The sequence below is a fragment of the Chiloscyllium plagiosum genome, unplaced genomic scaffold (assembly GCF_037043375.1).
Source record: "Chiloscyllium plagiosum isolate Xiang-an unplaced genomic scaffold, Cpla_swu_hap1 HiC_scaffold_20, whole genome shotgun sequence".
Lineage (NCBI taxonomy): Eukaryota > Metazoa > Chordata > Chondrichthyes > Orectolobiformes > Hemiscylliidae > Chiloscyllium > Chiloscyllium plagiosum.
In genome coordinates this window covers 61,567,685-61,583,472 of record NW_028270158.1, presented here as the reverse complement: position 1 = coordinate 61,583,472, position 15,788 = coordinate 61,567,685, and the positions used below count along the sequence as shown (strand labels likewise).

The following is a 15,788-nucleotide window of genomic DNA, read 5'->3' as shown; positions in this document are numbered from 1 at the left end:
AGGCCACTGTTGGAATATTGCGTGCAATTCTGGTCTCCCTCCTATCGGAAGGATGCTGTGAAACTTGAAAGGGTTCGGGAAAGATTTACAAGGATGTTGCCAGGGTTGGAGCTACAGGGAGAGGCTGAATAGATTAGATTCCCTACTGTGTGGAAAGAGGCCCTTCAGCCCAACAAGTCCACACCGACTCTCCGAAGAATAACCCACCCAGACCCATTTACCTCTGACTAATGCACCGAACACTACGGGCAATTTAGCGTGGCCAATTCACCTGACCTGCACATCTTTGGATTGTGGGAGGAAACCGGAGCACACGGAGGAAACCCACGCAGACACGGGGAGAATGTGCAAACTCCATACAGGCAGTCACCCAAGGCTGGAATCAAACACAGGTCCCTAGCACTGTGAGGCAGCCGTGCTAACCACTGAGCCACCATGCCACCCTGCAAATAGGCTGGGACTGTTTTTCCTGGAGCATCGGAGGCTGAGGGGTGACCTTATAGAGGTTTATAAAATCATAGGGTAAATAGACAAGGTCTTATCTGAGGTGGGGGAGTCCAGAACTAGAGGGCATAGGGTTAGGGTGAGAGGGGAAAGATATAAAAGGGACCTAAGGGACGTTTCCATGCAGAGGGTGGTACATGTATGGAATGAGCTGCCAGAGGAAGTGGTGGAGACTGGTACAACATTTAAAAGGCATTTGGATGGGTGTATGAATAGGAAGGGTCTAGACGGATATGGGCTAAGTGCTGGCTTATGGAACTAGATTAGGTTAAGAGATCTGGTCAGCATGAACGAGTTGGACTGAAGGGTCTGTTTCCGTGCTGTACGTCTCTATGACTCTATGTTAAACCTTTATTGTTTTTGCATTTTGTTTCTGTTTCATGTTTTCCTCTTAATCTAATCTTTATTTCCAACTTCTAATTCTATTTCTACAAGTCTTAACTTGAACGTGCTCCTGAAAAAAATTTCCTCCATTTTTTAAACCCCTTCCACTTTTTTCAATCTGCTCAGTTTAGCCGAAAAATTAAGTGCAGAAATCCACAAAGTAATTGAGGCTTTGGTGGGTTAACTTAATGCTAACACTTCCTGAAGGAGTCCAGTGCTCCAAATGTGGAAAACACCATCCCTCTCACAATGTACACTCAACACTCTTCAACATTTCCACAATTCAACAAATTAGCAAAGGGACAAGTGACCGAGCTAATGTTTTTCCTATGTTTGCTATTTTCTTACAAAAAATTGGATCCAAACATTTTTATAAATCTAAGAAATCAAAGACATAGTGCTGAGTATCCACAATCTAAGTTCCTTCATTGCAGATCAAAAACAAAGTTAAGATCGATTACATTCGAAGCAGAATCAAGTATTTTTAACATTCCTGATAGTGTTTCGATGATTAAATTACTTTGATCATTTTCCTCATTGGTTTTGGCGATAGCATTGGAATTACAAGTAACACAAACAAAAGAGATTTTCTTCCACAGTTCAAACTTATAACTCAGAAAGACAGAAATTCTTCCAGTAAATCCTGGCTGTGTCAAATAGGATCCTGGAAATTTAGGTAACTCCTTCTGAAGGTCTATGAGCTGAAGTGGAGTGAATGTGTCTAATCCCGTGTAGCACGATCATTTTAAATGGAGAACCAATGATTTGGGTGACTGTTACTACTGCTATAATAATTATGCATGCCAGGGAATTGTGCAAGTGCATTATATTGCATTTGTGATGAATATGCATGATATTTCACTGTGGCAGAGGGCGACATTAGTTCTGTACTTTGAATATTTCATTCAAAGTGCATAAAAGGTGTTTATGACTTTCTTTTACAACCTGAAGTGTTAGTGTTTTTCGCTGTAAATGTAGAAATAAATTGGAAGGAAAGCATACGAAATTCATAACTCTTTAAAAAGTTAATGATGTGTTGCTGTTTCACTTTGACACAATGCCACTGACGCTGGAGATCTGAGATAAAAACAGAAAGTCGGGGAGAAACTCAACAGGTCTAGCAGCATTTGTGGAGAGAGAAATTGAGTTTACTTTTTGAATCCAAAATGACTCTTCCTCAGAATTGTACGCAGACCTGTACGCAAGTTGAGAGAGTCATACACTACAGAAACAGACTCTTCAGTCCAACTCGGCCTTGCCAGGCAGACATCCTAATCTGATCTTGTCCCATTTGCCAGATCCCTCTTACTGCTTCCTATGAATATTGTAATTGTACCAGCCTCCACCAAATCCTCTGGCAGCTCATTCCATACACGCGCCAACCTCTGCATGAAAAAAGGCAGCCCAAGAGAACCATTCAGGAGATGTTGCAAGAGTCCCCTAAGGTCCCACGCTTTCCTGTTCAGGATACTGGAGAGGACGATGGTTCCTCAGAGGAGGGTAGCAAAAGCCAAGCCTCTGGAACTGCAGATGGGCCAGTTCTACAAGGAGAGAAGAGCAGTACTGATTCTTTAAGAGGATTCTCTAAGTAGGGAACAGATAGAGGCTGCTGCAGCCCTAGGCTTGACTTGGCAGTGGCCTGCTGCCCATCTGCTGCCGAGGTCAACAGGTGGCTTCAAGAGGGAAGAGAATCAGCCAAAGGTTGTTGTCCGTGTTGGCACCAGTGACGTAGTCAGCAATGGGGGTATGGGTCTGCAGTCAGAACTTAAGGTGCTCAGTCGAGAATTGCCAAGCAGCATCTCAAAAGCAGTAACCTCTGGCTTATTTGTGCGATCATGTGCTGGTGAATGTAGAATCAGAAGGATAAGACGGGTAAACGTGTGGCTGGAAAGACGGTGCAGAAGGGAAGACTTAAAATTGCTTGGACTTTGGGAATGGATTGACAGCTGTACACACTGGGTGAACAAAGCCAAGACTGAAAGCCTTCTGGGCCACTGTCCATGGAGTATAATAAATAAGGCTGGTGTGTTCCAGACACAGGCTGTCCTGTGGAATTGTGATGACAGCGTGTTGAGAAAAGAAAGGGCAGGACTGAGTGTAAATGTTACCTCCTTTCCTAGGAAAGCTAGGAAAGGAGGTAAAAGAGGAGGATTGGTTTAAGGAGAACACTGCAGGAGAAACAGGATGTCCCAAATTGCTGAAAGACAGAATCGATTTGGTTAGGGCAAAGTATGCAATTGAATTGCTCAGTGTAGTGTACAGACAACCAGAGAGTGGGAAGGATGTAGAGGAACATATCTGCAAGGAGGTTGCAGAGTGCTGTGAGCACTATGGAATAGCTCTACTGGGGGAACCTAAATCTGGACAAGAACAGTTGGGAAAGGCAGCAAGGGACAAGTATTCTTCCACTGTGTCCAGGAGGATTTCCTACAACAGTGTCAGGTCCAAGAAGAAAGGAAGCATGGCTAGACCTGGTTGTAGGAAACTAGGCGGATCAAGTAGATCATGTGTACGTGGGGGACAGTGAGCACTTCACCATAACATTACGACAAAAGTGGACCTGACTTCAGCGGAGTAAGAACACCAGCAGGACAGACCAGGAAGAGGGAGCAGCACAGTGATATATAGTCAGGAGGGAGTTGCCTTGGGAATCCTCAACATTGACTCCAGACCCCATGAAGTCTAACAGCTCCAGATTAAACATGGACAGGAAAACCTCCTGCTGATTCTCACGCACTGTCCTCTCTCGGCTGGTGAATCAGTACTCTTCCATGTTGAACAGCACTTAGATGAAACACTGAGGGAAGCAAGGGTGCAGAATGGGGTCGATATTTCAATATCCATCACCAAGAGTGGCTCAGCAGCAGTACTACTGATCGAGCTGGTCGGGTCCTAAAGGACATAGCTGCTAGACTGGGTCTGCAGCAGGTGGTGAGGGAACCAATAAGAGGGAAAAACACACTTGACCTTATCCTTACCAATCTGCCATATGCAGATGCACCTGTCTGTGACAGTATTGGTAAGAGTGACCACTGCACAGTTCTTATGAGGACAAAGTTGTGCTTTCACATTGAGAATACCCTCCATTGTTTGGGTAGCATTATCACAGTCCTAAATGAGACAGATTTCAAACAGATCTAGTGACTCAAGACTGGGAATCCATGAGACACTATGGGCTACCAACAGCAGCATAATTGTACTCCAGCACAATCTGCAACCTCATGGCCCAGCATATGCCCCACTCAACCATTACCATCAAGCCAGGGGATCAACCCCGGTTCAATGGAGAGTGTAGGAGGGCATGCCAGTAGCATCAGGTATACCTGAAAATGAGGTGTCAATTCGGTGAGGCAGGAAACTTGCATGCCAAATAGCATAAGCAGCAAATGACAGACAGATCAGATCTAAGCTCTGCCGAACTGCCACATTCAGTAGTGAATGGTGGTGGACAATTAACTCACTGGGAGAGGAGTTTCCACAAATAACCCCATCCCCAATGATGGAAGAGCTCAGCACATCAGTGCAATAGATAAGGCTGAGGCTTTCGTCGTGATCTTCAGCCAGAGTCCCGAGTGGATGATCCATCTCGGCCTCCTCCAGTGGGCCCCGGTGTTACAGATACCAGGCTTCAATCAATCCAATTCACTCCACCTATCATCAAGGGACAGTTACTGCAAACTCTACAGGCCCTGACAATATTCCGGCAATAGTACTGAAGACCTGTGCTCCAGAACTTTCTGCTCCCCGAGCCACGTTCTTCAACGTGGCTACAACACTAGCATCGACCTGATAATGTGAAAAATTGCTCAGGTATGTCCTGGACACAAAAAACAGGACAAATCCAACCCAGCCAATTACCACCCCATCAATCTACTCTCCATCATCAGTAAAGGTCTCATCGACAGCGCTATCAAGCAGCACCTGCTCAGCAATAACCTGCTCAGTGACGCCCAGTTTGGGTTCCGCCAGGGTCACTCAGCTCCTGACCTCATTATAACCTTGGTTCAAACATGAACAACAGAGCTGAATTCCAGAGATAAAGTGAGAGTGCCAACCCTTGACATCAAAACCATATATGACCAAGTGTGGCATCCAGGAGGCCTAGCAAAACTGGAATCAATGGGCATCGGGGCAAAATCTCCACTGGTTGGAGTCATAATTGGCACAGAAGAAGATGGTTGTGGTTGTTGGAGGTCAATCATCTCGGCTCCAGGACACCTCTGCAGGGGTTCCTCATGGTAGTGTTCTCCACCCAAGCATCCTCAGCTGCTTCACGAATGACCTTCCCTCTATCAGAAGGTTAGAAATGGGGAGGTTCACCAATGATTCCATTCCACAGATGCTGAGGCAATCCACGTTCAAATGCAACATGATCTGGGAAATATCTAGGCATGGGCTGACAAATGACAAGAAATGCAAATAAGATTCACCACACACAAGTGCCAGGCTATGACCATCTCCAATGAGAGAGAATCTAACCACCAACCCTTCTTTTCAATGGCGTTACAATCACTGACTCACCCACTATCAACATCCTGGGGATTACCATTGACCAGAAATGGAACTGGATCAATGGAACTAGCAGTGGCTAAGGGATCAGGTCAAAGAATCAGAGTTCTGCAGCGAGTAACTCATTTCCTGACTCCCCAAAGCCTGTTCACCATCTACAAGGCACAAGTCAGGAGTGTGATGGAATACTCCCCACTTGTCTCGATGGGTGCAGCTCCAACAACACTCAAGAAACTTGACACCATCCAAGACAAAGCAGCCCCCGCTTGATTGGCACCACATCCACAAACATCCAGTCTCTCCACCACTGACGCTCAGTTCTCGGTGATGCTTTCACTAATATCCCTTTTGGTTAATCACATGGTCGGACTTCCAAACAAATGAGTTCATTGGTCACTGAAGTCGGTACTTTAAAAGGTTCATAAGGCTCACAGATTTCGTATTAATTCGGGATGTTCAGGCTGACTGCATGTGACTTCATGAAGCTATACTCTCTAGGTTTGTAATAATTCCTGTTATTCAATTCATCTGGGAGAGACTTTCTGATTCTTTTTTAAAAAATCGTCTCACATGCAATAAACACAACCTTGCTAATGTAACATCTTAGACTTTGTCACACATATGTTTAATCAATAATCCTGACAATGATGAAATTGCTGGAAACTGAAGGCAACCAGCGGTTTCAGCTAATGAAATGCTACTGATGCAACATGCCCCTGCCTATCGACATTTACCAATTCTAACCAAAGGTCATTGACAGGAAACTTTGGCCTGGACTTTCACTCCCAGATCAGACAGCAGACAAGGCCACAAGGGCTGCTATAAGTGTTATGTTTCAAAGGCTCTTTCTCAGTTCTATGGGCCTTTGTCTTAGATGCTTTGTTAGATATTAGGCCTCATAGCCCTCCTCTGCACCTACTCTCCATATCCTATACGTGTGAACACATGCAAATCCATTGATCCAACCTCCCCCAGAGCTCCCATACCACCTTGATTCTAATTTGCCAATCCATGGCCTCTTCTATCACTATGCCATCTTAATGATATCCACATTTTGCCCTCACGCCCTCCATGTAAACTCACTGACTATCCACCATCGACAGACCTCAGAAGCCATGCAGAGACAAAATAAAGTTTACCTTGATTTGTAGATTTTAATTACGATATAAAAAACTCCTTCATGTAAGCCCAATAACTAATTTTAAATTCTTTCAAACACTTAATCCCTTAGAAAAATAAAATTATATTCATTAAACTACATAAAAGTCAGCTGATCCTTTAACATCCTCTTTGGACTATCAATCAAACTGGGAACTGACAACCCCTTACTGTGCTGGCTGAAAGTGGAAAGCGCCACTCAATGAGGATATAATGATCACATTAAGGAATATGTCAACAGAGTAACTGTTGGAAGATTTTTTTTTAATCTCTCACAGACACAGACAGCCTATTCTTTTCCCTTTCTAAAAAAAAATTAGGTTGGGGTTTGAACTAACTTGACTGCTTTTTTTGTTAAATCTTTCACCAACACATGCAGGCTGCTAATTCAATTTTTAGGGTGATGGAGATGTAAATAACTTCATAGCTCTAAGGACCTTATCTTCCCTTCCAGAGCATTTACTAGTAAAGATTCATAACCCCCACACTATTGGCAAGGGCCTCTGCTCAGCGAAGATGGCGCCTGCTTTGTCTCAGCACTGAGTACAACTGACCCTGCTGAGCTCAGGTTTGCCTATATTAGCCACCCTTCACCCCATGTACACTACAATCAGAAATAGGATGTGACATAAAGACAGTCATGACTTCTGGGCCTGAGGCTTGTCTGTTACTTTGGAGTCAAGGCATAGTCCACACATCTCCATGAAAAACATCTGGCTACTAACTCTGTACTATTTCTCCCTCCACAGATGTTGACTCACAGCATTTCTAATGTTCTTTGCTTTTATTTCAGATTTCCAGCACCCACATTAAATTTATTTTGTATCTCGGCGACCCAGAGGAGCAATATTTCAGGAGCACTGGCCTCACATAACTAGCTTTTCATCTCATGGTTTTGATGATGGAAAACATCGAGGAGCCCAAAGACCATCGTCTACAACTTAACAAAAGAGGTTAGATATGAGGTGTGGAAGATCCTGAATTAGCATTCAGCCAAACATTCGGATGCAGCAGCCATTTTTACACTGTCAACAAAGAAATGCTTTGTACGTTCCAACTGAAGTGCTCACTTCATAAAGGCTTAGAAATAGCTGGAGTAAAATACTGCTTCAGATTTATAATACTCAATATTAAAAAAAAAGGACTTCCTAATTTTAAAATTACTCACAAAGAAAGTGTTTCAATAAATGTGTATAACGAAGGTTGTGAAAAAAGAAAAACTTTAATGCTCAGATTTTATTTTTAAGAACAATATCCAAAACACGCACTGCTACTTAGATGTAGCTGAATTATTGCATTTACAAAACGGGGGCCAGTTTGCCAGTGAGCTGGTGAAAATTTCCCACATTAAGTTGGGAGGAAGGCTCTCTTCATTCCGGGCATTACCAGGTCCACAGAATTCCACAGGTGGCAGGCTTACAAGGTAACCTTGGACTCTCAGATATGATCTCATTGGTCGACGTCTCTCAGTCGAACCTGAGTTCTGGCATCATAGCCGAGTGCTTGCATATATTGCGAGGCCTGTTTAATTGATTCCAGCAGAGGGGCAGGGGAGTAAGACAGAAATCAAGAATGCCAGCTTCTGTGCAGAGTTTCAGATAACCTGGCTTGCTTCATTTGCCAGAGCACCAGTCAGGAAGAGTCAGGTGTCTAAAGGAAAGTTTAGGATTTTGGGTATAGGTTGTGAACAGCCAGCTGCTCAGCAGGGCAGAAGTGAGCTACTTGTGTTGTGGCGAGATTGACAAAAGCCCCTGAGCAAGCTCACTCTTGTATGAGAGAACAATGTCGATTCAGATGGGGGATTGAGACCCAGAAATCATCTTTTACACAATGAGTAGTTAATACCTGATTCAAGATACATCAAATGGGCATTTAAACGGGCATTGGATAGGCATATGGAGGATAGTGGGCTAGTGTAGGTTAGGTGGGCTTGGATCGGTGCAAGATCGAGGGCCGAAGGGCCTGTACTGTGCTGTATTTTTCTATGTTCTTTGTTCTAATCATCTGGTGGTATCTTATTTGTCAATACTATACCTTCGTAAATACTAATAGATAAAAATCTGAAAGAATACCTGACTTTAAGCAGCTCTGTAGCATTTGAAAATACTTTTATAAGGCTCTTCCAATGTTTAGATACATCCTATTATAATTTTCATTTGCACAATGCTAGTTTTGTACTTAAACAGACTTATGACATATGGATTTTAATATAACTAACTGGATTGCAAAAATAAGAGTTAATCTCTAAACACATTGAATCATTCAATAAACACCTTATACAACCCAACAGAATACTGTATGTCGAATTACAATTTGTGACAATTCTGAAAATGGCTTGTTCCTTATCACTGAAGTTCTAATGAATGATACAACTCCTGTGCTTCGTCCTCTGGTGAAGAGTTTTCTCAGAAGTAGAGAGACAGCAACACATATCTCTCTACAAGACAAATCTGCCTTTTGGACACGTGCTAAGATTTACACAAATCTGGAAGAAACAAAAAGCCAAAAAACAGATACGTGAAAATAGTTCACATTTTTCTACTGTAGTATTAAAAAAACAAAAATAACATGAGCGATGAAATCGTAAAGACCTGACAATAAGGATTGAGCTAACCCTGAATGCTGCTGAGTTTTAAAGGTATGCAGAGTTCCCATTGATAGTGGTGCAGTGAAAAGAATCGCAAAGAAATACACCTTTAAGGTGCAGATAATTCTTAACCATCCCTTACTAAAATCATAGTACTAAATGTACAATACCACACTGCAGTCATGGGTTACTACAGTTATCTTTCACCAGCTTGATGCCACACCATGCACATTCAAGCACGGTAGCTCAGTGGTTAGCACAGCTGCCTCACAGCACCAGGGTCCCAGATTCAACTCCATCCTCGGGCGACTGTCTGTGTGGACTTGGCACATTCTCCCCGTGTCTGTGTGGGTTTCCTCCAGGTATTCCCTTTTTCCTCCCACAGTCCAAAGATGTGCCCCTTAAGTGGATTGGCCATGGGAAATTGCCCCTAATGTTCAGGGATATGTAGGCTCAGTGGGTTAACCATGGGAAATCCAGCATGACAGGGATATGGTAGGGGAATGGGTCTGAGTGGGATGCTCTTCAGTGTGGACTCAATGGGCCGAATGGCCTGGTTCCACACTGCAGGAACTTTATGATTCCATGAAAACACATGCTGTTAATCCAGGTACCTCGGGATATTGGAGACCTCTCACAGCCTGAAAGGTGTACATAAGAACCTTTCCGATGTCCCGACACACTGTTGGCAAGGTAACTGCCCAGAATGTTGAATCATCTGATGACAATAACCTGGCATTTGGAAACTTCTGGAAAACTCTCCAAGTTTGAGGCAGGGTGGGGATTCACAGAATTTCAGTTTAGTTACACAGACAGTTACCTAGGACAGGCTAAAGGATTAGAACCTGCTCTAATTCCTGGTTAACTATAAACCTGATACCCATCCCACCCCACCCCCCACACCTACATACACAATACACCCATACACATTACACAGCACAAACCCACACACATACCACACACTCCACAAAACCCCACACACATTACACACCTCAAACCCACACACCACGCACCCACACAAACACACCACAAACACACAACAACCCCACACACACCCCACACCCAAACATTCCACATACCCCATACCCAAACACTTCAAACCCACACACACACCACACACCACATACCCCAAACCCAGACACACACCACACACCTCAAACACACATACACCACACATCATAAACCCCCACACACCCATACATCACACACAAACACCCAAACACATCACACACCTCAAACCCACACACCACAAACCTACATGTACCACACACCACAAAATCACACACACACAACCACAAACCCCCACACACACACAACCGCCACACACCTCAAACACACATACACCACACATCATAAACCCCCACACACCCATACATCACACACAAACACCCACACACATCACACACCTCAAACCCACACACCACAAACCTACATGTACCACACACCACAAAATCACACACACACAACCACAAACCCCCACACACACACACACAACCGCCACACACCTCAAACACACATACACCACACATCATAAACCCCCACACACAAACCACACCCATACCCCACACACAAACCACACCTCAAACACACACACCACGCACTCACATCCCAACACACACACCACAAACCTACACACACCATACACCACAAACCCACACACACCACAAAACCACACACACACACTACAAACACACCATACACCACACATCATAAATCTCCCCACACACCACACACCCACACCACAAAACACACACACCACAAACTCACACACGCCACAATCCCACACACGCGCCACACACCCACACACACATACACCACAAACCCACACACACCACAAACCCACACACCACAAACCATAAACCCACACACACACCCTACACACACCCTACACACACCCTACACACCCACAAACCCCTCCCCCCCACACACATCACAAATCCCCACAAAACCACACACACACACTACAAACACACCATACACCACACATCATAAATCTCCCCACACACCACACACCCACACCACAAAACACACACACCACAAACTCACACACGCCACAATCCCACACACGCGCCACACACCCACACACACATACACCACAAACCCACACACACCACAAACCCACACACACAAATCCACACACCACAAACCATAAACCCACACACACACCCTACACACACCCTACACACCCACAAACCCCTCCCCCCCACACACATCACAAATCCCCACACACACACAACACAACCCTCTCACACACACCACAAACTCCCCCAACACACACCACACACACACACAAACCACAAACCCACACACACTCCACACTCACCACAACCACCCCTACACACACCACAAACCCCCCACACACACCAGAACCCCCCCGCCACACACAAACCACAAAACCCCCCCATACACCACACACACACCCCACACTCACTGCAAACGCACACACACCTCACACACACACACCAGAAAGCCCCCCACACACACACAACCCCCCCCACACACTCCACATTCACCACAAACCCACACACACACCACAAACCCCTCCCACACACACACCACAAACCCCTCCCACGCACACACCACAAACCCCCCCCACACACACTACAACCCCTCCACACACACCACAAACCAAACCCACACACACACCATAACCCCCCATACACACAACCCCCCCACACACACAACAAACCCTCTCACACACACCACAAACCCCCCCACAAACACACACCATAACCCCCCCCATAAACACACACCATAAACCCCCCCACACACAAAACCTCCCCACACACAAACCCCTTCCCTACACACACACCACAAACCCCTTCCCTACACACACACCACAAACCCCCCCACACACAACCCCCCCCACACACAAACCATAAACCCCCCCCACACACACCACAAACCCCCCCCACACACACCACAAACCATCCCACACACCACAACCCCCCCCCACATACACCACAAACCATCCCACACACACACACCACAAACCTCCCCACACACATCACAAACCCCACACACACACCACAAAACCCGCCCACACACACACACCACAAACCACACACACACCACAACCTTCCCTCCCACATACACACACCACAAACTCCCCCCCACTCACACACCACAAACCCCCCCACTTACACACCACAAACACCCCCCCCACACACACCACAAACCCCCCCACACACACCACAAACCCTCCCACACACACCACAAACCCTCCCACACACACACACAACCCCCCCCACACACACACACAACCCCCCCCACACACACAACCCCCCCCACACACACAACCCCCCCCACACACACAACCCCCCAAACACACACCACAAACCCCCCCCAAACACACACCACAAACCCCCCCCCACACACACAATCCCCCCCACACACACAACCCCCCCCACACACACAACCCCCCAAACACACACCACAAACCCTCTCCAAACACACACAAACCCCACCCCAAACACACACCACAAACCCCACCCCATACACACACATCACAAACTCCCCTCCCACAAACACACACCACAAACCCTCCCCACACACACCAACCATCCCACACACACACCACAAACCCCCAAACACACACACCACAAACCCCCTCTACACACACAAACCCCTCCCACACACACAAACTACAACCCCCCCAAACACACATCACAAACCCCCCCACACACACTACAAATCCCCCCACACACACCACAAATAGCCCCCACACACAAACCCCACACACACCACAAACCCCCCCACACACATACCAACCCCCCACACACCACAAAGCCCCCCCCACACACACACCACAAAGCCCCCACACACACACAATGTCCCCCAAACACACACCATAAACCTCCCCCCCACACACACACACCACAAACCCCACACACACACACACACCACAAACTCCCCACACACACACACCACAAACTCCCCACACACACACACCACAAACTCCCCTCCCACACACCACAAACTCCCCTCCCACAAACACACACCACAAACCCACATACACACCACAAACCCACACACACCCCACATGCACACCAAACACACACACAATCACAAACCCACACCCATTCCACATGCACACCAAACACACACACACCACAAACCCACACCAAAAACACATACAAACACCACAAACCCACACACCCCAAATGCACAAACACACACACACACACAAAACCACAAACCTACACGCACTCCACACACACCAAACCCACACACCACAAACCCCACACACACCACTCCCACACACCCACCCCCCGCACATGCACACCAAACACACACACACACACCACAAACCCACACACACCAAACACACACACACAACACAAATCCACACACACCACAAACCCACCCCTCCACATGTATACCAAACACACATACCACAAACCACAACCCCCACAAAACACACACCACAAACCGCCCCCACAAACGCCCATCCCCCCACACACACCCCACAAACCCACACACCCACACACACACCACAAACCCACACACACACCACAAACCCACACACTCCCCCTACATGCACACCAAACACACACACACCACAAACACGCACCCCCACACACAATCACAAGCACACGTACCCCCAGACACAATCACACACACCCGCATGTGCACCCCCACACACCACACCCGTGCGCGCACCCCCACAACACATCACATACCCATGCGCGCACCTCCACAATCACACACCCACGCGCACACCCCCACAATCACACGCCCGCGCGCGCACCCCCACACACAATCACACAACCGAGCGCACACCCCCACAATCACACACCTGAGCGCACACCCCCACACACAATCACACACCTGAGCGCGCAACCCCACAATCACACATCCGTGCGTGCACCCCCACACACAATCATACACCCACACGCGCACCCCCACACATAATCACACATCCAAGTGCGCACCCCCACAATCAAACACCCACGCGCGCACCCCCACAATCACACACCCGAGCGCGCACCCCCACACGCAATCACACACCCGAGCACGCACCCCCCACACGCAATCACACACCCGAGCGCACACCCCCACACGCACACACCCGAGCGCGCACTCCCACAATCACACACCCGAGTGCGCACCCCCATAATCACACACCCACGCGGCCACCCCCACAATTACACACTGTGCGTGCACCCCCACAATCACACAGCCGAGCGCACACCCCCACACGCAATCACACACCCGAGTGCGCACCCCCACAATCACACACCCGAGTGCACAGCCCCCCACACAATCACACACCCGAGCGCGCAACTACCCCCACACACAATCACACACCCGAGCGCACACCCCCACACACAATCACACATCCGAGCGCGCACCCCCACAATCACACACCTGAGCGCACACCCCCACACACAATCGCACACCCGAGCGCGCATCCCCACACACAATCACACACCCAAGCGCGCACCCCCACACACCCAAGCGCGCACCCCCACACACAATCACACACTCGAGCGCATACCCCCACAATCACACACCCGAGCGCGTACCCACACAATCACACACCTGAGCGCGCACCCCCACACACAATCACACACCCGAGCGCGCACCCCCACACACAATCACACACCCGAGCGCGTACCCCCACAATCACACACCCGAGCGCGTACCCCCACAATCACACACCCGAGCGCGCACCCCCACAATCACACACCCGAGCGCGTACCCCCACAATCACACACCTGAGCGCGCACCCCCACACACAATCACACACCCGAGCGCGCACCCCCACACACAATCACACACCCGAGCGCGCACCCCCACAATCACACACCCGAGCACGTACTCCCACAATCACACACCCGAGCGCGCACCCACACACACAATCACACACCCGAGCGCGCACCCCCACACACAATCACACACCCGAGCGCGCACCCCCACAATCACACACCCGAGCACGTACTCCCACAATCACACACCCGTGCACACACCCCCACACACAATCACACATCCGAGCGCGCACCCCCACAATCACACACCTGAGCGCACACCCCCACACACAATCGCACACCCGAGCGCGCATCCCCACACACAATCACACACCCAAGCGCGCACCCCCACACACCCAAGCGCGCACCCCCACACACAATCACACACTCGAGCGCATACCCCCACAATCACACACCCGAGCGCGTACCCCCACAATCACACACCTGAGCGCGCAACCCCACAATCACACATCCGTGCGTGCACCCCCACACACAATCATACACCCACACGCGCACCCCCACACATAATCACACATCCAAGTGCGCACCCCCACAATCACACACCCGAGCGCGTACCCCCACAATCACACACCCGAGCGCGCACCCCCACACGCAATCACACACCCGGGCACGCACCCCCCACACGCAATCACACACCCGAGCGCACACCCCCACACGCACACACCCGAGCGCGCACTCCCACAATCACACACCCGAGTGCGCACCCCCATAATCACACACCCACGCGGCCACCCCCACAATTACACACCTGTGCGTGCACCCCCACAATCACACAGCCGAGCGCACACCCCCACACGCAATCACACACCCGAGTGCGCACCCCCACAATCACACACCCGAGTGCACAGCCCCCCACACAATCACACACCCGAGCG

The 15,788-nt window shown here is 48.5% G+C and overlaps 1 protein-coding gene across 5 annotated transcripts in view; it reads right to left on the bottom strand.

Moving 5' to 3' along the window:
* The window catches only part of snrnp25 (small nuclear ribonucleoprotein 25), a 55,271-nt gene that overhangs the window by 16,759 nt on the left and 22,724 nt on the right, over positions 1 to 15,788 (bottom strand). For 4 of the 5 annotated variants that reach the window (XM_043711131.2, XM_087998018.1, XM_087998017.1 and 1 more), the window contains exon 7: positions 7,759 to 9,040. The exons of the other annotated variant lie outside the window; for it this stretch is intronic. The gene's annotated coding sequence lies outside the window, so the exon portion shown is untranslated. Of the gene's footprint in view, positions 1 to 7,758; positions 9,041 to 15,788 lie in introns of those variants that run through there. 5 annotated transcript variants of the gene reach the window in all.